Source organism: Onychostruthus taczanowskii, unplaced genomic scaffold (genome assembly GCF_017590055.1).
Source record: "Onychostruthus taczanowskii isolate IOZ18803 unplaced genomic scaffold, ASM1759005v1 scaffold93, whole genome shotgun sequence".
Classification (NCBI taxonomy): domain Eukaryota; kingdom Metazoa; phylum Chordata; class Aves; order Passeriformes; family Passeridae; genus Onychostruthus; species Onychostruthus taczanowskii.
In genome coordinates, this window is record NW_024507324.1 from 459,309 (window position 1) to 486,570 (window position 27,262).

The following is a 27,262-nucleotide window of genomic DNA, read 5'->3' on the forward strand; positions in this document are numbered from 1 at the left end:
ATCCCAAGCATGAGGAAAGCTCCACGTATTTTTCAGCTGCCTACAAGCACAAAAGGTTGTGAGTCACAAAGTTCCATTCCTTGATATTACTCTTTGATAGTCTCTTCTCTAGCACCAAAAAGCCTATTACGGAATTCCACATAATGCGTGGTGATCCCACTGGAAACAAAACTAACATTGGCTAAGGAATTACTAGGCTACCAAAATGACTTTCCACTAGCATATTAGAAGGGAGAGTTAGTGGTATGGAATTTCTTCAGGCTTGAGGGCTAACTCTCACCAACACTAAGCCATCTGTCATACGCTGTTTTATGTCTGCTTTGATTTTGGTTTTTTTGCTGCAAAAAAAGAAATGCACATCAGAAATGTTATAGAACACCAGATTTATTTCATATATTATCAAAGCTAAACATTCAAGAATTTTATGGAGATTAAGAGATTAGTGTCCGAGAGTTTTTATTCTTCTCTGTGCAGGGCTCTCTCTTTCAATCAATTTAAAAAGCTAAAGTTCAAGTTATGTTGTTAATTCATGAGGGGAAAGGATACATAACCCACATGCACAAAGAAGTTGGCTTGCAAGCAGTTGTTTTTACAGCACAGAATCTGTTTCAATCTATGTTTGTTTAACAAGATGCAAGTCTAACAATGGTAATTTACTAAAAGCTTGTGCACCAAGTATGTACAATACCAGAAACAATGGTTATAACTCCTTCCAAAGATACAAAAGCATCTACAAAACTATCAAAACATAAGCACTGCCCTGGATTAGTTGTTTCAAAACCCGACATTCCAAACAGCTTCATCATTTCAATAACCATCTATAAACATTTAACTAATTTTGGACTACTGTTTTGCATTCCAGCAATGAGTTACTGCCAGTCAGTCCAACACAAAATTTCACTATTTGTATTTTCACCTATTTTTTTTTAAGCCATAGTATCATTACTGTTTGCTCAGACAACTTTTGCAACAGTAAATTGTGGCTTAACTATCAAGCTAGGAACACCAATCACTGGAAGGCAAAAGTATTTACTATTAAGTTCCTCAATCTATATTTAAGCACTTGAATAACCACCTGCTTGTACAACTAATGGCCAGTGACCACACAGCTGCACAAGGCAAGGTGGCACTCTGCCTCTCCAACAAGCCTGTTTGTCAGTGCTCAGGCCCAACCTGCATCCTGCAGCATTAAAACCATAATCACATCTTGAAATGAGTCGTTATTTACAATGTTATTTGAGGCTTACTAGATGATATTCTGTTCTTCCTGAGAACCCAACAGAGCTAAATGAATCTCTGTGATGAACAACAACCTATGCCTTTAGCTATTGCATCAGATGGTAGAAGCTTCTTCAGTCCTTACCGTGTGCTCCCAACACCTGTATTTTTACAGAACATATCTCACCATGATTTGTACCTGCTCACTGTCTGCAGCAGAAGACTGAATCTTTCTTCGTCATGGTGAACATGTGGACCGTAACAAAATTTTGGTTCAGCATTTGCATTTTGCTCCCAGACACAGTTTTACATCAAGATAGCACAGAAAGTTCTAAATGGGCAAGTCACTTCCTTAGAAAAGAATCAACCAGAAAACAACCAGGTGTAGCAATTCTCCTGGAGCCTTAGAAAACAATTAACAACAACGTTTACAAAAGGCATTAAAAATGTCAGAAATACTTGCTTGGCAACAACAAACAATGTACAATCCTGCTCCTGAGGACAACTGGGGAGTGGGTTGCAGACAGCTATACTGTAGTAAGGTCTGTAAACTATGGGTGTTTACAGTGCACTTCTTACTACCTTCAAAAATAAAGTGTTTCACATTTCAGATACATTTGGTCTTAGTTAACTGCAGCAATCAGTTAACCATCATTCAATCGCACATACTTGGAAGGTGACTCACCAGATGTCAGGTGTTTAACTTGCATGTTCCCCAAGTAATATCTAGCTGCTGACATTTTTTTCTCCCCTGCCTCCAAAGCACCATGCACAAATGATCACAGTAGTGGGAACTTGCATCAGAGGATTAATATCATTAGTTATCATGGTTAGGATTAATATCATTAGGAGTGATATGCAATGCCATAACCACTCTGAATCTTGTAACAACCATGAGATAAGCTGCAAGTTGTGTCTGTAAAGAAAGTAATCAAGGGAATGAAATTTCCAAGATTCTCTGAAAATTGGTTTTTTTTTATAGTATTCTACTTCTCAATTCTTCAGCCACTACAATGCAGGCACCATAATTATTTTATTTATTTAAAAAAAAAAACAAATTCAATGTTTGAAGCAGACCTGGCATTTTAATTTAGGACATTTCTAAAGAGTACCAAGTCATACCTCATTGTTCTTCCCCTTACTGGCTGGCAGGCATCAATGTATTCAGCAATTATAGAGCATCTGGCTAGCAAGATGTGGCAGCCTTCAAGTTTTGGAATTCCTTTCAGTGTTCCTCTAAAAGAGAATTGTTTTGATCCCCAAGTTGGTCCAGATGGTATCTCAGAATTGCCCAACTCCTCCTTTCAAGATAGCTGCCACTATTGTTCCAGAGGGTCAAGCAAACAGGCTTTTCAAAGTGAGCCATCACTACTAGAGATGGTCTATCTAAGGAAGTTCACAACATCTAAATTCTCTGATAAGCATTGACAGGAGAGTTTCTGTAAATCAAAACTATTTCTCCAGTGTGTCAAGCCAGAGCTTTGAAGTCTCCTGCAGCTGCTGGGCTGGTAGCTCCAGGTGACAGATTTCCTCAGAACCCTCCAAGTGCTGATTCTAAAACTGCAACAAACAACCTTTAGGGTTGCCTTGGACAGAGAGCCTGATCCTACGGCTAGCAAAATGTCAGAGCTTGCAGGAAAAAATCCATGCACTGAAAACACTTGTCAGCAACACAAGGAGGCAAGAAGAACAATTCCCATTAGAAGAGAAGATTCTGATTACTAAAGCAGCTTGTGCACTGCCTCATGTGCCCAGCAGACCTCTGAGCACCATTAAGACAGGAAAAGACCTCCAAAATTATCAAATTATCAAATTATCATATTATTAACAAAATTATCAAATGCAATCTTTGACTGAGCACTACCATGCCAACTAAGCAAGTGTCATGATGTTTTCCACTTCTAGGGATGGTGACCCCACCACCACCCTGGCCTGCCCATCCCAATGCTTACCCAATCTTTCAGTGAAGAATTTTTTTCCTGATGTTCAACCTGAACCTCCCCTGGTCCAGCGTGATGCCATTTCCACTGGCTACTTTGCATAGGCAATAAGTTAATGCAATTCATCACGTAACCAAATAAATAAAACAGTTATTTTATCCTTCAATAGGAAAAAGTACAAAGTATATTGAACTAATTTTGTACTTGTGGAGAGGTTCATTGATAACAAAGCACTGCAGACTAAAGCCAGGCTTTTTGTGCCAAAAAATTTTACAAGGGAATTATATAGGCATACTCGACCTCTTGCAATGTAACATCAATTTTTCTGCAAATTGTATAAAAAACACTGATATTGAATGCACCTGAAGCACTCTGTTTCTGCAAAATCCAGGTAATTTGATATAAAAATGCCCCTTTTATAAAAAAAGCTGCATTTTTAGGAGTTTAATACAGCGAGAAAATAAATGCCAGTACACATCTAAGTCTTTACAATTTAATCCTTCTTACTTGCCCTAAATCTTCATCTACTGCAGTTACCAGGAATCACATTTTGCAGCTACTAAACCAATTTATAAAAGGAAAAAGGGAAGCATTTATTTTCACCTTTTGGGGGTAACACTTCAAGGAAAAAGTGTTAACAAGCGTAACTTGAGTAACATAGCATAAACAGAAAAAAATACTTTGCAGAATTCAGGGGACAGGGAGAATGAAAACCAGAAATTATCTTCATCATTACTATTAACCCTTTATTACAAATAAAACAACCAAGAGGTACAAGAAAATGAGGTGCTTAAAGTTTCTTAATAAGCCCAACCAGAGAAACCAACACTCCTCAGAGCTTTGGAGAATTCCTTTGTTTAATCCAATCTAGAAGTAAAATTATCCTTTTTGAAGTGCATAAAAAAAGCTGTGCAGAGAAAGTGCCTGTATCACTATGAATAAGGAAATCCTCTTCCTCCAGATGGGTTTCCCCAGCACCACACTACAAACTCAACAAGCCACATTTGGTCCAAGTCTTTAACAGCTATATACATTTTAGGAGGTCTTTTAGCCAGCAAATATAACATTGCCCTTAAGCTACCAAGGAAAGTGTGTCACCATTCCAGGAAATGCTCCAAAAATAAATCTCAGTGAATGAAAAATTACAAGTCACCTACAATTATTACAGTCCTACAGTATCTGAATTAACAAATACATTATGTCACTTGGATAAATGCTTTTCAACAAAAAGCCAGACAAAGCACCAAAAAACATTCTCAGATTTGTAAACAACAACTATTAACTCCATTAAAAGGATATGAAAAACACACTCATGTGCAAGTTACTTTTATTTTTAATGGAAGAGTGGCCTTTGCCAATACCTGTTCATTTTCTTTGAAAAGTGTGCTTTCCATTCAGCCCAATACTAAAAATATAGTCTTCAAGTATGGCTGATAAGGCATATATTTCAAATATGGCACCTTTTTATTTTTGCTTGCGCTCCAAACCAATAGAATGTATTTCCTCAAAATCTTTGTTCTTCAAATTGTTAAAATGGATTATATGCAAAGTCTGTTTAATTAAAACTTGCTACTTTTTCCATCAGCCTTAGCAATATGAAGAACAAGAAAAGGGTGCTAAAAGAAGAGGTGTCGAGGAAGAGTAGCTTTAGGTACAAAGCTGACCTCTGGTGAAAAAGCAAAATCTAGCAAAGGGGCAAAGACTATGCCAGAAGAAGAGGTTTTTACATCTCTTCTACCCAGACATGTAAAATTCACACAAAAATAATTCCTTTCTAAATGCTAAAATGGATGTTTGGAAGGTAATGCTGAAATCCTTCAGAAAGACATTTCACAGCAGAAGCCTCTGCTACAACAAGCTCCTCTTACACTGGCATTGTCCAGTTTCTTTACATGGTGCAAACCACTGGACCCTTAATGCACATCACCATTCAAACATTACTGAAGCAAAATACTGACCTCAGCTAATAAAGTGCAACAACAAACCACAAAACTGCAGGTACACCTAGCACAAATCTTGAACAATGATGCACTTCAAAAGCCCAACCCTGGGGCTGATGAATGCACTCGCACACCGAAATATAGAAGAAATCTATTTTTTTGTATGCATGTGCAGCGCAGACAGGGTCTTAAACTCATACTGGTGTCTGGTTTCATAACATATGCCCTTCCTTATCAAATGTCATTTGTATTGCCATCCCTGCATCTGTCTCCACAGATGTCATCCCATGTAATGAAGCATATGGGCTTAAGCTGACATTGTTTGCAAACAGGAAGAGCTTTTGGCAAGAGGAATAGAACATAAAGTGTTCTTGCGGGCTGCCTCTCTTAACCCATCTTTGGTTGGCTCCTCTGCTCAGCTGAAACTGGTTGGCTACTTTCTGAGAGGGCAGAGTGCCAACTTAACAGATGGGCAGAAGTAAAGTCATGCCAAAGAACCAGAATGTGCATCTAAGTTGATAATTAGGGGCTGAATTTCCCCTTAGAAATATTGCAATGGCAGCACACGCAAAGTTTTCAAGCTTAAGGGTAAAAGAATATGCTTCAGCCTATCCGGTTGAGGGTTACTGCTGAAAATGACAAAAAAAAAAAAAAAAAAAAAAAAAAAACAAAAAAAACACAACAACAGAAGTGAGCTATGAAGGAGGGAGGAGACTAGCCATGGGCTCCTATCATTCAGGATTAGTATTCTTCAAGGAGAGAAGAAATGAGAGAAGAGGAGGAAAGACACAGCAAGATTAAGCCTTTATCCTGAAATAGCTCTTCACAAGGGGCACCTGCAAATATTGGCCAGAACGGTTCTATGGCCTTGCTGAAAATAATTTATGCTGAATAGAGATAAAAGCAAGGAACTGATGGCCACTTTACAAAGCATTAAACACAGCTTTCCTGTCCACAAGGAGCAGCCAAGCCAATAGCTAGCAAAAGGCAAAGGACAAAGAGTGTTTATAGCTCGATGGAAATCAAACATAATAAAGTACACAAGTAGTTGGAACTGTTGACAATTATTGTCTTGGTCTTGATATACAGTGATACAGAGCAGTGGCATTCAAAAAAAAAAGTTAACGGTAAAAGAGAGAGAGAGAGAATTGGGGACCCACTTGAAATTCTCTTTTCATACATTTCAAAAGTTTTCATGCAGTGAGGCAGTCCTGTGACTATCTTAGAGTCCTGTCAAAGCAGGCTCTTCTGGGTCATTTTTCTCTTCATCTTGTGTGTTCCCTCCCCTTTCTCAAGCCACTTTACTCAGCAGAATGAATGCCAACAGCCATGCATGGCTCAGTTTGGAAAAAACATTTCTGTAATTAATTCTTCTTTTTCCAGTTCTAAAGTGGCTCTTCCAATTTACAGCTTCTGAAACAAAAATATTAAGAGCAATAACTACAATAGCTTCAGTTAAGTGGGATTTACAGGCTTATATTTTTGATAAACAAAGAAAAATTTTAATCCTGTCTTTTTGTCATAAGCCCTACATTGAAAAATACTCCAAGAAGCTAAGAGGTTACTTACTCTGACTTTGCTTGCTTTGGAAATATGATGTTTCAAGAGGGCTTTCACGTTGTCAGTGGATGGAAATTAGCTCTCCACCACTAGTAGTGCTCTGAGTCACATCTTTGGAACAGAGCAGAAGGTTCAGTCACAGATTTAAAATAATTTTAAAATGATAGCTGTAAAGTGTCTAAAATGACATGTGCTGCTTTCCAGACCTCCATTGAGAATTCCTTCTGAAGAAATTGGTCAATGAAATGTCCTTTGTTGTACTGTCAAATTCTGGCAAGCTGCTTCTCAGTATAACAGGAGACTTAATTGGGCTTTTGTTTAATTACCACCAAGACAATGACGCTTAAATGAAAAGAACAACATCAGCAAATGAGTGAAAGCAATCAATTAGGATGAGCCTAAAACTATCTTTCAAGAGAAAGGAAAGGGCTACTCATTACTGCAGTCATAGGCTAGAAATTCAAAATATAAACGTCATTTACTAAAATAATACATAGCTTTTAGAACCAAATAAATTAAATGACAGTTACTATAAAGGAGAACCACCATTATGAAGCAAGATCAAGATTTTATACCACAGCACTGCCGTTAAGCTTAGGAAAAAAGAGACTTGAGTTAGTGAATTAATGTGAATGCTGGTATCAAATTGGGCAAAAGTCTCCCAAATGCACTACAGGTATATATTTAGCAACAGCCTAGATGACACAATAAATGAATCAATGAACACAGAAAGAAACTGTTATGGAACACTTTAGGTAGCAATTAGCTTGCAATGAATCAAGAAAGTAGTTGGCATCCCCAAAAATAAAATATGACATAAAATCTAAATATTATCCTGCTAACTCCCAAAATCAATAACACAACTGAAGGTAAAAACAAAAAAGGATCTAGCGTACATTCTACAGCACTAACACAAGACTTGACATGCAAACCACAAAGAAATATCAATTGGCAAGACAGCAGCTGCATTTGCAAAGCCAAAAAAAGTTTATCAAAAAGGTAAAAGCTAAAGACAAGCCTAAAGACTTTCACATCCAGTCTTCACCTACACTAAAAAGTGCAATTGTAACCAACACTACAGGCAAACATACACCCTAGCAAGTGAATGACATCTATTAGTGGGAAATGAGACTTAACCATAAGGGACAGGCAGAAGGTCAAGCAGGGTACACAGCAATGGCAAAATGTTTGCCCCTGATCTAACTAAGGTTGAACTGACCTGAGGAAGTTCTCCCTCACTGTTCTGAAAATTCAGCTCCACTTTTTGCTTTAAAACCTCAAGTCTAGCTTTACCTTTTGGTTTGATGAGTAAATGAGCACATGTAAAATCCCAAAACTCCATTACTTTCAGTGGCCACAATTTTCATGCTTAATGGTAAGAGAATTTACTAAAGACTATGTATTTCCAGACTTAGGTGTTCAATTTCTACCCTAGATGAGCCAAACATGACACTGTGCATCTCAGTTATTTATTTTCTCAGCCAGAGTTCACAACTGCATGGTCACCTATTAAACAACAGACTTTTCCCACAAGAGCAAGACTATGTACCCATACAGCTAAACAGGTTGAGCTTTTTCTACCATTTATATAAGCACACCAATTGCAGACAGAAGTTGCAATATGCTTTCTTGGTCTGCATGTCATTACAATAGCATCTGCCATTAAATTTAAAAAAAAAAAAAAAAAAAAACACCAATCTAGTTAGGTATCAGAGTTGAAAAGGTATTTCAGACAAAGTAAGGAAAGTGGACAGAGAAAAATTTTTAAAAAACAACAGGGAAAAAAACCCCAACACACAACTTAAGTGAAACCTTTATTACAGAAACATGATACTGATACCTCCTGAAAGAGATTGTAAAACTAATGGAAAAAACCCTGGTGAGACAGGAAGCTTAAACACAGCTAATCTAATGATAACCTTCATAATGCAGGAAGCAAGCACACTTCCAAAGAGATGACAAAACCAGAGATTATTTTAGGTGTTTACTTATTCCCGATGAAGCTAAAAAGCATGCAAAAGGAACTTGGGGTAAGCACACCAGACTTACTGCTACAGCCTCTCGTTTTAAAATAAAATCACAGCACTCAACTTGGCAGGTAATAATCTTCAACAGAATTTACTTTGGTACAAGCTGTCAGGAGTTACTGATCCCTTTCACACACTCACCTTTGGAAGTGCAATTTCCTGTTGCAAACTGATGTCCTGATCCTGCAAACCTCTGCTCACACAAATGCCCCGGGGTTTAGTAAGCAGGGCTGCCAGCTGTGCTGGTGGCAGTGGGGCTGGCAAGAACACGCTGGAGGCTTGGGGATGTAGTGCTCAGCAACTGGACTTCCTGCCTGGAGCTTACAGTGCCAAGGTAAATAATTACGATACCACACTGACAGATGTGTCAGAGGTATGAGGTATTAACTAGATTTACTACAGTCTTGAATAACTGAGTTGTAATTTTCCACTCTCCTGGCACATAACATAACGATGTGAGGTGTCCTATAGTGCCAGGATGTACCCAACTGCAACACTTCACCTTCTGAATCTTAGAACCCATGTGTACTGTCGAGCCCCCTCTTGCACTAGACTCTGAGCCCCTTTTCTCTAATTACACTCCACCAAAAAGAGGGCTCAATTTAATCTAACAAAGTCTCAGTTACCTCTGCCTTGTAATCTACTGAGACTGACAATTTAAGAAGTGTTTGGACAACATTCTCAGACACATGGTATAATTCTGGATCTCATCCTGTGCAAGGACATTATCCTTGTGGGTCCCTTCCAACTCAGGATATTCTATGATTCTGGTCAAAGGACATAAGACACAGCTGTCATCATCATGATCCTGGCAGGACAAGGATAGTGTAATCAGTGCTCAGTTTCAGCAGACATGGCAATCAGGCATTCTTTTGTTTTTAATTTCCTCTGACCTTGCATTTTGTCCTTGTAGAGTTCTCACTGTTCATGAGCTAAGGCATCTATGTTTGAACAAACTTAGTACACAAACTGCTCCACACACTCGATAACATCTTCTGCTCAACATTCCACCAGATCTTCAAAACCACCACTCACTGCCATATTCCTTAAGTCAAGAAGATATGAAAATATAGAAATCACTGAAAATATGAAAGCTTTGACACATAGTCTTCAAAGGCTTGCTACAATGAAATAACGTAATTGATTCCAGTATTTCAAAGTGTCCTAAAAACATTTCTAACTTCTGAGAAATATAAACTGCAGAGGTAAAGTTCACGGTCATGTCTAGACACCACTTATCCAGTGTACAATGCCACAAGGATTTTGGTGATAGGCAGCTTGCAGCACAATTGTTCACAGTCCATAATAAAGAAAATCACATCTGGGAGACTACCGATTAATGGTCTTCATCTGTTGACAGAACCACTCTTAAAAGCCATATATCTTTGTTATTTTATAAACTTCATTTACCTTTCCTATATATTTCTATCATTATGGGGGCGAGATATGTTTCAAAACAAAACAAAACTACAAAAAGCCCACAAACATTTCAAGTTCTCCTCCATCTCTTTTCCTAATGGGTAGAGGAATCACCGCATAAAGACTTAACAGCAACACCCATCACTGATATCATCCAGAACACATTCTGCACTGTTGGGTGCAGAGCCCCTTTCTGTGCAGTTAGCACTCGATACCCAGCCCTATCAGTTTGTTACCCTGATTAAATTCTTTCGGGTTTGACCACTGCACACAGAAATCACCGCACATACCAGTATAATAACTTCACTGAGATAACAGCGAAGGAAATCTGCATTTAAGTCATCACTCAAACAGTCCATATCCATGCTGGTTCTCTGTGAGAGGCATTTAGGATCTTGCTTGGAGCATGTTGCAGAGAGCAGGTCAAATGATGCCCGAGGGAACGTGGTGTACAAAGCAGCCAGCATGGGCAAAGTGAAACATTCCTGGGCATCACACCTCAAGACAGCCACAGGCAGGGCAGGAACACACTCGGGTGGATGAATGCATGGCCTGTCAAATGCCTCAGGGTAAAGCAAACGTGTCTACCAAAGTACAGGTATGAAGGTATGAAGTACTGCAAAGGAAGTAATTTTGTTCACAAAGGCCCCAAAACACTGCACTGCCAAAAGTACTTACTTAAAGATTTCTGGATTGGTTTTATACTACCATTTTACCAGATCCTTTGCCAAAAAATGGGTTCAAATTCTTAAGCAAAAAAGGAAACTCCACAAAACAACCAAAAAAACCTTGATTTTTCCCAAAGGCCAGTAACCCAATTCATCTTTATCCCTAAAAGAATGGCAAAAAATAACCATTTCTTGAGCTAATATCACAGATTTTTAAATTTAAAAATACTATATTATTTCAAACCACTAAGAAAAAAGTGACCTCTTTGATTACAAAGCCAGAACCTTGTCAATTTTTCTAACAAAGACTTTGACTCTTCAATGAATGCTTCAGTGGACTGTTGAGTCTTATTTTAACACAGTTCCCACAACAGAGCTATTCCTAAGAAACTAATACTATAAATCACAGAGATTATTAGTGGGAAGTTTTCCTAATAAACAAGCTAGATTCTGCCTTGAACTTACAAAATTATTTTATTAATTGTATTACCAAAGGGTGTTTTTCAACATGTAAGTTTTAAATGTTATTTTCATTAACGTATCTTAACCTTTGCAGAAGGCACTCAACAACACTAACATGTTCTGCTTTCAAAACCACTACCACTGGGCGCTCAGGTTGTGGTAAAAAGCCTTCTTGAGATAAACATGCACAAACCTATTTTCTTCATCATAAGAAACTATTGGAATAATGGAGGATATCCTTCACTGTCATTGTCCTATCCTCTGCTGCTCTCTTTGACTGAAACATACAACATGAAGAGACTGACAAATGGGCTTGCTCTGATTCCATCCCAAGTAAAAAAAAAAAAAAAAAATTACTTTATAAATCCACACTATTTAAGAGAGTGGAGAAAGCAAAATTAAGTGGCATTTAACAGTGGACAATGTCACTTGTAGTTAGCTGAATGCCCCTCTTATTGAACATATTTACATGCAGAGGACTTTATTATCACCAGCTCGTAGTCCAGCCAGTCATGACCATTGCAGTGTATTGCTGAAAGCATGGAAGTTAGGAAATGCAGAATTTCACAGGTGTATGCAGAAAACTAGTGATATTTGCAAAGGACACTGATCACACAAAGCTAACATGGAAGTTAAGCCACATGTTAACAAACTTTTACGGTAACACAAGCTGAAATTACAAAGGTAGGTAAGAAACTGTATATAACATTGACTAAAGTTGACATTATTAACTAATAGACAAAATGACTAATTGTCTCCAATGTGCACCCACCCCTTGTCAGATGTTTTGACAGATTAATTACTGCATGGGTGGCAGTCTTCATACCTGAGTCAGGTTCAAGAAAAAACTGCATGACTACATCAGTCTACATCAGTCTCTCCGGATAAACCCATTTGTACATCAAAAGAGACAACCGGGCCATCGTTAGACAAGGTTTTGAAAGCTCAACCTATCCAGAGTTATAATTTACCCTTTCAGCAGTGAAAAGTTACATGCAAATGTACACTACAAGAACTCAGAGCCATTCTGCGACCAACAGTTTTAGGTTACTACATCAGCAGCAAGGAACAAGAGCTTAGCAAACTAACTTATCAAAAGTAACACACAGCTAGCAGAGAAGATCTCTACCCCCAGCTACTGCATTTTCCTTACAAGTTCTTGTTTTCATTCCAGCTTCAGAGAAATGCTCATCGCTTTACAAAGTCAAGCAGGTCCTGAGGCAGTATCAGTAATTTTCTTCCACAACAACTGTCTCAATTACTGAACCATAAATCTGCATTTCTGAATTTGCATATTCAAATACACATGGCAATTTCCTAATCAAATGCAGAAATCAGAAAAGCTTTCAAGAGGTGAACCAACTTCAGAGGGCAGACTATGACCAAAGAAACCAAAATCCTTAATAATACAGGCCAGCATTCCCCAACACACTATTTGCCTATTGCACCAAACCATTTCTTCTCCTCTTCCTTAGAATGTAATTCAAAACATGTACTTTGTCTTTTCCTTTTTGTAAACTTCCCAGCACATTCTACAATACAGAAAGGAAAGCAAAAACATTAGTTGTGAACTGAGATGTATTTCTCCACACACAACATTATATTTAAACTCTTCTTTGTAGATAATGTTAAGCAGCACACAACATCAAACTGCACAGCAAAAGCCCTAAAATATGCAAAAATTAAAAATAACATTCATCTTTAAATGGCAGCTTTTATTTAGCCCTTGCCAGAAAGAAAGAAAATAAAAAAAAATCAAGTGAAATTGCTAGCAATCAACATACTTACCATTTAGATGTTAAATGTTATCTCACCTCAATAATGCTCTCCTGCAATATTTCAGTTCTGTACTACAAACAAGATTTCCAGCTCTGCACTGATGCATTTTGGAGCATCAAACTAAAAAGGGGAACATGGATCATGGAAGAGAACTTGCAAAAAAACCCTCTCACTGTCAACCACAACGAAGCGGGGAACAGCAGCACGTCAATACTACAATTTAGCTTCCTCTGCTGTCACAGATTTCCGCAGCACAGTCTTGGCAGAGGTGGAAGGAATCACAGGAACTTTACTCAAATATGTCTGCATGAGTTGTTTTATTCACAAGCAGAAACTTGCCCTGTCCACCCTCCATTCTGAAACTAATAGAGCTCTGAAGATCTGTCAATAAATATTTCTGTCTACCAGCAGCAGACTACACCAGCATCCCCTTCAATTAGCAGACGATTTCTTTATCTGGTAAGCTGACCAAAGCATCTTTCTAAACAGACTAAATCTTCACAACGCTATAAAAAATGTAAATAGACATCAACTACACTCAGTAGCTCTTAATAGTATGCCAAACTAGGATCTGACTTCTCCATTTAGAGCTTTGCAAAATGCCCCATATGAATAGACCTGCCACAGGAAGAAATCCATGATGAGCTTTAGGGATGGGAATTTATTTGAAAGGCTCTGGAAAATGTGCACCTGAAATGCCTCTTTTCTGTGTTTGAGGTAGGACTTTCAAGACCTGATCCATCTGAAGGCATCAGAAGTTTCACTCCACCTCAGCACAAGGCAAATTCAGCCTAAATACATTGCTTTCCTGTCTTCTCTCCCTCTGTTCTGGTAAACAACAGGCACAATGTTTTGTGTAGAAATTCCTTTACACACTGTCTCCCTTTCAAAGCACCTGAGATAAGCGCTGTATATCACATACCCAGAAAATGCAGGGTTTCCACCACCAACAGGACACATTTTGCACTGAAAGGACAAATGAAAGTCCTGTGTGAAGAGGTCAAAATCAAAATGGCACCAGCAATAGACATCAAAAACTGGATCTGGCTTCTATCTGTTGAACCTCTGATTGGCAAAGTCCCCTGATTTTGCCCAGGCTTGTTTTGCCCTGGCTCAATTATCATCACCAATAAAAACCTAAAGGCATTTTATCTACAAGGTAGTGAATGCCTCCTCTCAAAAGAGGGAGTTCCATGATAAGAGCTAATCTCAAAAACCTTAGGAATGCAAACTATTTTCTCAGTTGTAAAAACAAGAAAGAATTTCACAAACACAAGTTAAAACAACTACTGGTAGCCTCCTGCTTCTCCTACACTGCCAACTTCTCCTGGGCTAAGGCTCTACACTTTGTCCTTCAGAGAGATATGCTTTGAATCCAGCCCAATGGCCAAAGAATGTCCCAGGAGAGAACATTACTTTTATGCTCCTTTACAAATTACAGCCTTCCCATAAACTTTATTTTCTAAGTTCAAAAAGCAGTGTGAGGCTCCCTTCACAACAGCTTCAGCCTTTTCAACAGGGAAGGCAAAGTCAGTCCACATTTTATTTTGCAGATAGCTGCAAGACAGGCAGGCTGTAGGACAGCTCATTCTGGCTGGTTAGATCAACTAAAAGTTGCACAAGTCCTGGCTTTTTATTCTTTAAGCTATAACATAGTTTTCTGAAACTTCTATGGACAACTCTTAACTATGTTATACACTACATACACTAATCTGTTAACATGAGGTATTAATTGTTACGTGAATCACATGCCTGCTACTAAATCAGTCTTTCCCCCAGCTGATAGATATGCAAGAATCAAGTATATCATGGTGTTGGTATACTACTGCTTTGACAGTATTTTCTTTGAAACAATCACTAAGCTGCAAGAGATGTAGTTACCTCCACAAACCAGTCCTTGTGCTTCTCACAGCCACAGAACTATCATTCTGATTCAGAAATTGAAACTATATTAACTACCCAAATTTTAAAATACCCGTTGTCCATCAGAAAACTTACTAGAAATCATAACCAAATTGACTAATAACAGGCAGTGCTATCTGCCTTTTAAATGAAGCCTAACCATCACTTCTGTCCGTGTCTATGCCAGCCCAGGCCACAGCAGAGCACATCTCAATAAGTTAAAACTTGACTGTGTTAAAGACTTAAAGTCCAAGACATGCTTTCCATGAAACCTGAACATATACCAAAAAAATTAATCTTTCAACTCCCCCTGCATGACTATGTAATTAAAATCAGCATCATTCACAGTACAATAGAGACACACTATAGTGTGTCTAATCATCAGCCCAATACCCTTCTTCTAAGAGCAGCTTACCCTGTAAGAAAACATACAGAATATCACAACAGGCACATATAGCTGTTGTCTTGATTTTGTAAGACTTTGTTAAGCTTTCTAATGTTTGCATTCTTTCAACAAACTTTCTTACACACAGTTCTGTAAATAACCTATGTTTTGCATTCTTTCATGGAGGTGGAGAGAATTGATGGACCCTTGGTCTGTCCAGTGGCATTGGAGAGGTGGCACTGTCACCCTCCAATCCACTGTCACCTTTAGAAAACTATAAATGTTGGAGTCAGAAAATAAAGTTTTTCTTCTTCTTCTTTTTGTTCCCCTCGAGAGCAGTAGTGTCTGTATCATCATTTTGTGTCTTATCACAACATATAGCATCATCTATCCTAAGAGAAATTTCTCAGTCCCCGTGAGATAGGGCTGATTTACACCCTAGAGCAGTACAGTTAACATCTCTTCATTGCAGCTGTGACTGTTCTTCCTGTCCCTAGGAACACTTCTCTTGTTCATCCTAAGAGGCTTTGGTCTATATGATCTCCTTTGGTGGTACTTTCACCGGAAGTGGTGATTTAGAAGTATTATACACTTGATCTTTCAAACTACTCCCTATAATAAGCCATTGTATCAAAGGGTAATGGTCAAGCACTATTTTGCATATATACATCCTACCTCCTCTAACTGACTCCCTTGAAACAGTCCTACACTCATATGTTCAATGTCATATGAATATTTTTCAATCACTCTCCTGTGATAGGAGACCACAAACTGATTATTCCAGGTGAATTCGAGCACCAGTTCAATAGCATCCTTTGTCTCATTAACACAATATTGCAGAACTGCAGCATTTTTCTTCTGCCCAATACTAAGCATTAAGAAGGCACACAAGTTCAAATAAAACACTGCTGAAATCTTCCTCTCCACTTTAATAAATACAGTTAATTTACAATCCAGTAACATGAACAAGTAATTTGATTATTCCATCTAACATGCATATTCTTGAATTTATCAGCATCATCTGCTATGCTTCCCTTTCACCCAGCTTTCTTGGATTCCCTTTACAATTTCTCAGTCTTCTTCAATCTTGCCTAATCCAAATACTTTTGCATCATTAGCAAGTTTTGGCACACCATCATTCATCCAATTTATTAGATCACTAACATGCATGTTCACCATCCTCTTTTCAGAGCTGTTTATATATCACATAATGTAATTTTAGGTTTACATTGTTACTGACAAAATAAAAAAGTTAGTCATGAGGACAACAGGTAGACTGAGTGAGAATTACCAAGAAGAGTAGCAGTTTCCAGAAGATGTGCTTGGTGTTCAGCAGAGCTTGGTACCTAAACTCTTTACATAAGCGGAAAATAAGATTGTCACAATGGCTACAGGACATCAGAGGGGTCAGCATTCTCTCCTTCCCAAGCCAGCATGCATTCATTATGTCATATACCCAACATCCTCCAGAAAAGTCCTTTGGTCAGAAAACCTTCTTAATGTTAGCTAAATTTACAGTCACTTAGGTATTCACATATAGCTGACAATAACATGTTCAACTACGTATTAGGACACCCACGATAAGGTAGGAAATACATTTTAGAACAAATATGCACTTCTTTTTACATATTTTGTGCTGCACCATAATCTTGTGTCCTTAACTCCTTTTACATTCCTGATTTCTCCTCATTCCTGCCGACAGCCCAAAGGAAAGCGGAAGAGTAATGGACTGCAGTTCCTGCTCCTGGGGCTATCTCCAGATTGGTGAGGAACCCTATTCTTTCAGAGGGTGTGATCACCCGTTCAGCTCCACGTGCACAGCAAACCAAAAGGCTTTAAGGAGAGCAAGGGCACCCCATGGGACAGGCTACACTTGCTCTGGACATGGACTGAATCCAGCACTACCAAAGGAAGCTGCACCAGCCCATTGAGTTTTAAGGTCCCCTGCACCAGGCACAAGAGGATAGGGGTTAGACAATTAAACCAAATCATATCTTTACCACAAACATGGGCTTCAGCTCCAGTCCACCTCCATTCCTTTAGGAACTACTCTTGAATTCTTGTTTTTTAATATATATTTTTAACAATTTCATAGGTGGAGGCAGCAGTTTTCATGAAGTATCTGAAAAGAAAACCAGTAGATTTTAAAAAAGGAACCTGACCTTTTCACATAAAACTTCAGAGAATCTTGTGCACAATCTTGTACCATACTCCTTCCTCACAGGAGGAAAATCTACACGGTACTGCTTTATTTTCAAAGATCAGGATTTGTTCCAATGGAACTGCACAAAGCATAATAGGCGAAGGTATGCTGTACTTCACAGTAGACTTAGACATAAAAAAAAAACTTCTATGGCATCTGCTCAGCATAAAAATTAGGCCTTTACTGAAATCTTCTTACAACTGAGCTAGATACACACGAACAAATATACTGCATACTAGGTATTATAACCTGGCTCCTGTAAAGACTTGTATACACATTTATTATTACATATATAAAAGAAATCCCATTGTTTCAAAGGCATTTGAAAGGCAAGGTAAATTGAAACTCATGGGTGAGTCTTTGCAGGACTAGGACGTAAATGCTGCTGAGCAGCACTGCCTGCTGAAAACTTTGTACCCGTTGTACACTACCAGCAGTTTATGTGTTTCCCCCTCAGCTGACAAACCCTTGCAACAGAGGATTTGCTTCCAGCTGAGGAGATGGAGCTCAAGTACACTTTTCATACTGCATATACCTATGCTAAATGTAAATCCATATTAAAATGAGCTACTTAAGTAACAATTAATCAAACACAGCCTCACTGCATATGATGAGAAACAGAATGAAGAACAGCAGATTGGCTCAACAAACAAAAAAAAAAAAGGAAGCCATAGTTATCAGAACTATGCACACAAGTCTATGTAGAATACTTTATGATTGGAGGAGCCACTGTTGGCCAAAGCAATTTGCTAAGTGCACAAGAGCAGATGCATTTCATAGAAAGCCATTCCATACCTAAGTTACAATAACTGACTCATGGGCTTCTGCTGGACGAGAATGACCAGGAGAAAAGTCAGTCATTAGTACTAACACTGGTTCCTAATTAACTCTCATGAACAACACTGCACCAAAGCTACTTCTGCTACTATTACAGAAACATTTAAAAGGCATGTGTAAAACTCTAAATATACATACAAAAGCTCATATTGCTCAGTACAGAGATCAGCCCAGCAGCCCTCGCTCTGGCCTTGGTATGCACCACTGGATTCCTTAAGGATGCATCAAGGCAGACGTACTTTATACAGCTTCTCACACACAAATGCCCTGGCAGAACTGATGGCTTACAAGCTCTGCCACAGATTTTAGGGACTATCTTTTAGCTGATGGGCTGTGCTTCAGCCCATAAATTTGCAAAGCTCCCAAGTTTTGTATCACGACCCGTGAGATATACACAAGTGCCCTCTGTCTGGCACAGCTTTCCAAAGGTACCAGAAAGAGTTCAAGTAGTGCCAGTAACAGAGCAGGTCCTAAAGCTTATTGGCATTACTATAATGTCAACACATGCTCTATTTTATACCATGTAACAACTACTAGATGTCAGCAACAAAACCCCCAGAGGCCAAGAGCAAAAGCTGTTTAATCTGTATTTTGTCACTCATATTTGATGGGACATTCTCAGCTGGATAATGAGAACATAGCTCTTTTTGAGGACAGATGTGAGGGGAGGCAGTCCCAGCAGAGACTATCTCCTCTCATAATACGGAATTTGGCAAGTGATGACTTGTGATTTTGGGGGTGGGTGGAGGGGGGAGAGCCATTTAATATGAATATTTTTCCAAACTCTGAAGAACTACAGCATGTAACAGTGTTTTTGGAATAACCAAACCCTGTAGCAACTATCTGCATAGAGTTTAAAGAAAAAAGAACTGGCTTCTGGTAAAAGCATTTTTTCTATGGTTTCAGGCTATGTGCCAAAAATCCCAGAAAACTTCTTGGGCAACAACACATTGAATCTGAGCCCTTTACGGGTCACTGTTCCCACCTTGTTAAAGTTACAAACAACGAAAAAGTTGCTTATAATGGAAATATATTATTATTTCATGCAAATCAGAGAGATAAAACATAGGAAAGCTCCAGCACACATCATATCCACATGCCACACATACATTATGTAACGCTCGTCGCAAATACACCCCAATAAAGTGAGCTGGTCTGAGATCTTAACAATTCATCGACTTTGCCACATCAGAAACGAGAGCAGATGTCACTCCTCTGCCTCGCTGAGATCTTTGCTGCAGCATTCGGCAGAGTTACAGACTTACCGAAGACGGCCAGTTTAGGCTTGACTGTAACTAACAAAGAGCAAGGTAAAGCCCCGGGCGGCGGGGAAAGCAGACACGGGCATGCCGCGATGTAAATAGAAGCAGTCCAGCACCGAGCCCTGTAAATAGTCGATCCTCGCTATTTACAAATACCTCTTGACTAGGCAAATGCCGTGTTATCTGAGCGTCTAACTGATTAAATTCACGGGCTGGACGGACCGTCCAAGGCTCGCTTATCGCAGATCACCGACTGGCATTTGTAACCCAAGCATGGCTGTTTTGGTGGTTCACAGATAGCGCTGGACACCCGGCGGAGCGGTGCTAGTCCGCTGCCGCGCACAGCGAGCCCATGCAAACGCTGCCGACCGCACACTCCGAGTGCGAGGCATTGCTCGGGCTGTTTCAAAGTCTGCGCGGGGACGCGCCCGAACTCGAGCGAACTCGGCGGCGGCGGCTCCTTACCTGCTGGGCAGCGCGGCGGCTCCGGCTTTGTGCGCACCCGCGGGAGGCGGCGGTCCCGGCCCGCGAGCAGCGGCACCGGCGCTGCGGAGGGAGAGCGGCTCCCGCCGCCCCGGCCCGGCCACCGCGGGGAACTTCGGCGGGGCGGCCGGGAGGGCGCTGCGGCCGCCGGTGGCGGCGCGGAGGGCCGGGCGCCCTTAGCTCCTGCTGCCGGCCGCGGGGTGCGGGAAGGAGGGAGGCAGGGCGGGAGGGAGGAGACTGGTGTCCCGCGGGGGCGAGCGGGGCCGGCGGGCGGGCGAGCTGGAGGCGGCGGGGCCGGGGCCGGGCTGGGGCGGCGCGGGGAGTCACGGCCCAGGAATGCCAGGAATGTGGGGCGGCCGCTGCGGCCGCGGGGCCCGGAGACGTCGGGGACGCGACTTGGGATTTCTTTTCTCTTTCTCCTGCTTGCTTTCTTTCTTTCTTTTTTTTTTTTTTTTTTTTTTTTTTTTTTTTTTTTTTATTTTTCCTTACCCCCTCCCCAAGGAAGGCGGAGGAGCGTTGAAATCCACCCCGCGGAGGAGGGAAAAGGAGGGAGGAAGAGGAGGGCGCAGGCTCCTGCCAATCCGGGCGGATGCCGGCGGCGGCTGTCCCGAGGAGGGCAGAGCTGCCAGGTGCGGGTGCCGGCTCCTTCCCGGCCCTCCACGCGCGTGTCGGCCCGGACGCTCCGGGGCAGCTGGGGGAGAACCCCAGACAGACTTGGGGAATGGGCGGGTAGGGAGCTGAGACAGACTCTGCTCGCGTGGGCCCGGAAGCTCCTGAGATCCTTCTTCCATCCCTCCCGTACGAAGGTACGGTGCCGCCCTGCTTCTCTGTAACCACTTCTCTGCCCTTCCTTAACTCCCCGTCTATCTCCTGCAGCCTTGAGCGACAGCATCGTTTCTCTCCATTCCTCCCTGTGTTTGCTTCTGCTCTTCCCATCTCAGCCCTTTTGGTCTCCTGCTTACTGTGTGACCCTCACTTGTAAAAGTGTGGTTACCCCTGGTCTCCAGCTGCACAGAGAGCGAAATACCCGTGATGGGAAAACGCTCAGGATGCCGCCCTCATGCCTCTGTGCTTTGCTGGAAAGCCAGCAGGAGAAAACCTCAAGCTGGCCTAAAACATGGTGGTTTGTAATTACACGAAATGTCCAGGACCTGGCAGATGTGGGAAAGCCCATCCAATGCCTGGTGTAAATGACAAAAGGAGCAGGGAACACATCGCACTGTAGGAATACTATCAGGAAGGCTGAGGCTGCCAACAGTGTTGAATATATTACACCTCATCAAGTAGGCTTAAGAGCAATGTGAATATTAGAAATTATGTGTAGATGGTGTTGTGCATCAGAGCTAATGGGCAATTTGCAAAATTATTTTTGCCTGAAAAACTACACTTAGTTAAAATTATCCACTTTCCAAAAATAATCCATGTTCTAGAAAGTGTGTATAAATACCTCTGGTACCAATGGGCATCTACAGAAATGTCAAAGGCAGGTATCCCTTTAAAACAACTGGGACACTTTGAGAAAGTTAAGGACTCTTGCAACAGAGGAAGATATTAAAAATAGTGATAATCAGAATCGATAGTATTTTGGAGTTCCTGTTACTGTTTGTTTCTTGTACACCTTACTGAAGGAGTAAGTGAGCAGATTCACTGGAGTCACGATTACTCAGATTATTAATGGTAAGAGGATCAGGAGCTGAGAGAAGGAGAAATAGCACAGATTCTTGATTTTGATAGATAAGTAATTGTATTTAAACACTGTACATGGAATCACAAGTCTATACTTTACCTCTGGCATAATAATATAATTACATTTTGCAAGCACTTCTTTTCATCTGAGACTCTCAAGCATTTTACAAGCACCACACCTTAATGAAGTAAGTAATTATCCCCATTTTACATACAGCTACACTGAAGCACTAAGAAGTGACACCATTTAAGATTTAAACTTGAATTGTACTTGACCCTGAGTAGATATGAGAGCTTAGTGTAACAATTTGGAAAAAATATCAGGTGTCAGACGGAGATGATAAAATGGATCATGGAGCCGCTGTGCTCTGAACTGGTACAGAAAAGGGATTGCCCTACTTACAAAAGAGGGTAGTACACATCAAAACTAGGATTTAACTTGTTTGGTTGCTGTCCTGTCCTCCCCATGATGGGCCAGGTGTAAGGATGCTGTTCTTAATCCAGTAAATACTGACTTTTGTATCTGTGCCTCAAAGTGTTGAGCTGGCCCTCTAAAGCGTTTTAGTCGGATTCCTGGTTTGCAGCTGGTCACTTTCACTTTCTCAGGTCTCTCAGCATTTGAAATAAACTTATTTAGGGAGCTTAACTGCAAAAGAAACAATGTTGCAAGAATCACTGACACGCTGAAGGATGGGACTATTTTGGCAGGGAGATTTGACGTATTGGTTACATACAGGATCGGGTCCCTTAGAAGAAATAAAATTAACTAGAATTAATAAAATCATACTGCTTCTCAGCAAGAGCAAGGTCAGCTCAACAAACTCTGCAAATTAAAATGCATTGCAAATTTACCCAACCAAGAGAAGCTCCTGAAACTGGGAATTGTGATGATCATTATTTTTCATGAAATTACTTAATGCGGTGATTGATATCTGTATTAGACTTTCAGACATTGTAGCAGTAGGTGCTTTAAAACACCAAACTTCCAAGACATTATAGCCAGTTCCTGCAAAGAGGTTTCCATGTGCAAATCTGATGTTGGTGCTACTACAGTTTTCTAGGACTATTAAAACCTGCAATCTTTACGTATATCTTTGTTCCTCAAGAGGAGTCAGGAGTATATAAATTTGCGATTAAAACTAACTGTTCTTATCTGCTAGTTGGGGAGTGATTTAATAAAAGACTAAAAATAGCTTAGGTGTTACTTAAACTGTTTCAAGAATTCAAGGTAAAAATATATATTTTTACAAATTACAAAGATTGCAAGATATAAAATATTGATTTGGTTCCAGATGCCTCTGCTGGTTCAAATTTGTCCAGTAAACTTTGATGGTTAGTCTTGTACCAGTCATATGTGAGCTGGATTAGGTACTATCTTCTATGCTCCTAGGGAATTTTACAGCAATTTTTTTTTTATCTGAAAACATGGCACCTCTAAATTATATTTAGAGATTTTATTGACTTGTTGTAATGATTTATGGATTCTATCTCAAGAATATTCCTTCTGCTCTGGTATAATTAAATTTTTACACTGGATCCTTGTACAGCAGGATTATTGTATTAAGTGCTCTACAAAATAGAGTAAATATCTAAATAACATACAAATAGAAACATCTCAACAAATGTGAAATAACTCGCTGACATAGGACTGTACCTCAGTTACCTTAGCTACCAGTTTTTTGGCTGATGTTGGGCATGTAGCAGCACATCTCTGTGCCTGTTTTCTTGTCTGAAAACTGAGATAATGATAGTGATCTTAAGAAGGTGCTTTTTTGATTTCCAGATGAAAGCAATGTATAGGAGAGAGACATTATTTAATTTTTTTTTTACTCAAATTTTGGATTTAGTACGCCTGAATGTTTTCTCAAACCCTCATAAAAATAAAGCCCAACACCCTTCAGCAAGACCAAATGGTTAACTATCAGCAGAGGAAAACTGACTTTATCTATGCCAAAATAGAGGAGACTTTTGTTATGTGCAAGGAATTTTGAAGTGGCTTAGCACCTTGATAGAAAAACCTGTATTAAACATATTTTGAGTGTGTTAAAGAATCTTGTTATAACATGGAAAAATCTTAGTCCTTTTGGTCGGTGAAACCGTGTCATAACCTGTTTCACGCAAAACTGTCTTTAAAATGTGCTTAAGCAACAGCTAGTGGTTTCTCCTGTGAACAGTAGATGATGTTTAATTAGCTTTACAGTCATCTACATTACAATCAAATCAAAGAATGCAGTTGCAACACATTCCCTATTTGTATCATAAATGTGACCTTAACTGTGTTCCTAAATCTCTGTCATGTGCTACAGCTGGGTACACTGACCTGATTGTAATGTAAGCAGAAACTTAGTGCACTAGCAGAAATTGCCATTCCTAAAGTCATATTAGTTCTTTATAAATTGATACTTTACATGTTGGGAGCTCACTACACAAAAAAAAAAAAAAAAAAAAAAAAAAAAAAAAACTTTTTTAATTTTCAGTATTCAGTGCTCTCATTAATTACTCCATTTAATAGTGCTTCTCAAAACCATCTCTTAGAAAAGGAATTTGGATTACACAACCTTGGAAAACAAACCTGTTACCACCAAGCATGAGCTAACATGTTATAATACTCTATGGCTTATCACAACTAAGCCAGCACCCAGTCTTGTAGTCCAGAAAAAGTCTTGGTTGATTATCTGTGCAAATAAACTACACTGTGTTGAATATTCTAGTTTCCTTAGGGTTGTATTCTGCCTGAGGACTTGTTTAATACCTGTGTCTCTTTTCAGGTCTCCAGTGATGGCAGTAAAACAAAAAAACTTTTTAGTATTTGTGAATAAAGTAATAAACTTTTGATTCCATGCTTGCCAGTACTCCAAAGAGCTTTGGGATGATGAATGTAGCTTAATATGCAACTGTTACTGCTGTCCAATGACAGAATGAAAAACATTTTGACAGGTTTCATGGATTACTAATTTGGATATTTTTGAATGTACCATTTAGCATGATATTAGGTCTTCAAATTTCTGAAAACAGTGGCCTCTTGAAAAAAAACCCAAACAAAACAAAACCAAAAAAACCCCAAAAAACAACCCAACCCAGGCAAAATAAAACACAAAAAAAAAAAAAAAAAAAAAAAAAAAAAAAAGACTTCTCTAGTATTCAGTGCTCTCATTAATTACTCCATTTAATAGTGCTTCTCAAAACCATCTCTTAGAAAAGGAATTTGGATTACACAACCTTGGAAAACAAACCTGTTACCACCAAGCATGAGCTAACATGTTATAATACTCTATGGCTTATCACAACTAAGCCAGCACCCAGTCTTGTAGTCCAGAAAAAGTCTTGGTTGATTATCTGTGCAAATAAACTACACTGTGTTGAATATTCTAGTTTCCTTAGGGTTGTATTCTGCCTGAGGACTTGTTTAATACCTGTGTCTCTTTTCAGGTCTCCAGTGATGGCAGTAAAACAAAAAAACTTTTTAGTATTTGTGAATAAAGTAATAAACTTTTGATTCCATGCTTGCCAGTACTCCAAAGAGCTTTGGGATGATGAATGTAGCTTAATATGCAACTGTTACTGCTGTCCAATGACAGAATGAAAAACATTTTGACAGGTTTCATGGATTACTAATTTGGATATTTTTGAATGTACCATTTAGCATGATATTAGGTCTTCAAATTTCTGAAAACAGTGGCCTCTTGAAAAAAAACCCAAACAAAACAAAACCAAAAAAACCCCAAAAAACAACCCAACCCAGGCAAAATAAATTACTAGCTTTTAGCAGAGCTTAGTTTTTCAGCTTGCCATGAAGTCAGTATACACCACTGATTTATAGATGCTTTAGTGCCTGCCCACTTCTGATAATCTTCATGCATCTCAGTGTGGATTTATGTGTCTGAGTGTGGGCACCCCATTGAAAGTACTTTGTCACCACTCAGAGATAAATGCTTTCTTGAGAAAGCAAAGAGCTAATGTCATAATCTAAAATGTGGGTTTGGGACTGTCACAAACCTGTGTAACTTGAATTGAGCCATTAATATTTGCTTATCTCTGTGAAATGGGTCTAAGACCATGCTTAGATATGACAGCACTGCAAAACTCCAGATTTTAAAGTTTTCTGAAATTGTTTATGAAGTGTACTGTAAAAGAATGAAACCTCAGCTAGAAGTGTCTCAGCTTTTTGGAATCTGTATAATGTTTCTAAAAAAATCTCTGATTCTTATTCTCACTTTTGGTCAAAACAAACAGGGAACTTGCTCTAAGTTAGAGCAGTCTGGGATGCTGAGAGGTGTATATATAAATATTTTCTATGCTGACTGTCATTTGCATGATAAGCTAGATGCTCTGGAAGGACCTGAAATACATTAAAAAATTTCTGGAAAGGATTAATACAGAAGTAGTATAGGAATATCAATAAAACTGTTGACATTTAGACTTGGAAGAGGTGAGGAGATAAAATGATAAGCAAAGTCATTAAGATGTAGAGAGCAGTTGTTTCCTCCTTCCGTACTTAGTCTGTTGGATCATTTCAGTTAGTGGCTCATAAACTATGGCTGTTTGAGATGGGTTTCCTACTACAATTAGTTGGGTGACTGAAATCTCAATGGTAGAACTAATGTTGGGGTGGTTATGGTGAGGGTAGGATAAGGAAGTGCACTTTTTTCTTAAATAATCAAACTTTTCAAAGAGAAACACTGGAAGATTTTAGAGACAACATTAAGATAGGTAGAGGCTAGTAAGTGATTTGATTACTTTGTCATGAATGGTGTAAGAGATGTTCTTAATTATCTCACTGTCTAATAAATTGTTTGACCGGTAAGTGAACACAAATCAAGTATATAGATTCTCAAATAAGTATATGCATAAAACTTAGATGTACATATACATATAACAAATATATGTGTATAGTAAATAACAGTGGAATTTCCTCCCAATGAATTCTTGGTTGTTGGAAGACTAATATTTCAGCTTAGGTCCTGGGTTTCAGGCTGCAGACACACTGTGGACCTAAAGCCCTCTGCCAGTGGCCAGGTTAAGGCAGATGGCAAGCAGTCAGCAGGGCTGAAATGAGGTAAAGACTTAACCTTTTAACAGCGATAATGATGAGTGGAACAGCTTATCTAAGTCTTGCACTCAGCAAGAAATTGGAAGCTGAACAGGAGATACTGGCAGATAAGCCATCTGATATATGAAAGAATTCAGTGTGCTGAACATGTCCTTTAGTGTTCTGGTGACTTCTGTCAAGCATGAGGGAAAGGTATTCTTTCCAGGATGGTCTAGTGGTCTAGTACCCAAGCAGGTGGAACACCATGGAGAAGAGTATCCAGTACTTGAGAGAATTACCGGGCTCAAGGTAACCTATATGGATTCAAATAGAAAGCAGTCCCATGTAAATCCAGATGTGATCCATTGTACACAACCCATGAGGCAGAAGTTTGTACACAGCTGCCTTTATCCACTTCTGGGGAATAAAACCCTAAACCTCCCCCTCCCCTCCCCCCCCCTC

At 39.5% G+C, this 27,262-nt stretch overlaps 1 protein-coding gene across 1 annotated transcript in view; it reads right to left on the reverse strand.

The window, feature by feature from the left end:
- PTPN14 (protein tyrosine phosphatase non-receptor type 14) overlaps window positions 1-20,327 on the reverse strand; it is a 110,847-nt gene extending 90,520 nt beyond the window's left edge. Inside the window, exon 1 of the mRNA XM_041426679.1 lies at window positions 20,068-20,327. The gene's annotated coding sequence lies outside the window, so the exon portion shown is untranslated. The remainder of the gene's footprint in view (window positions 1-20,067) is intronic.
- Between the last annotated feature and the right edge of the window lie 6,935 nt (window positions 20,328-27,262).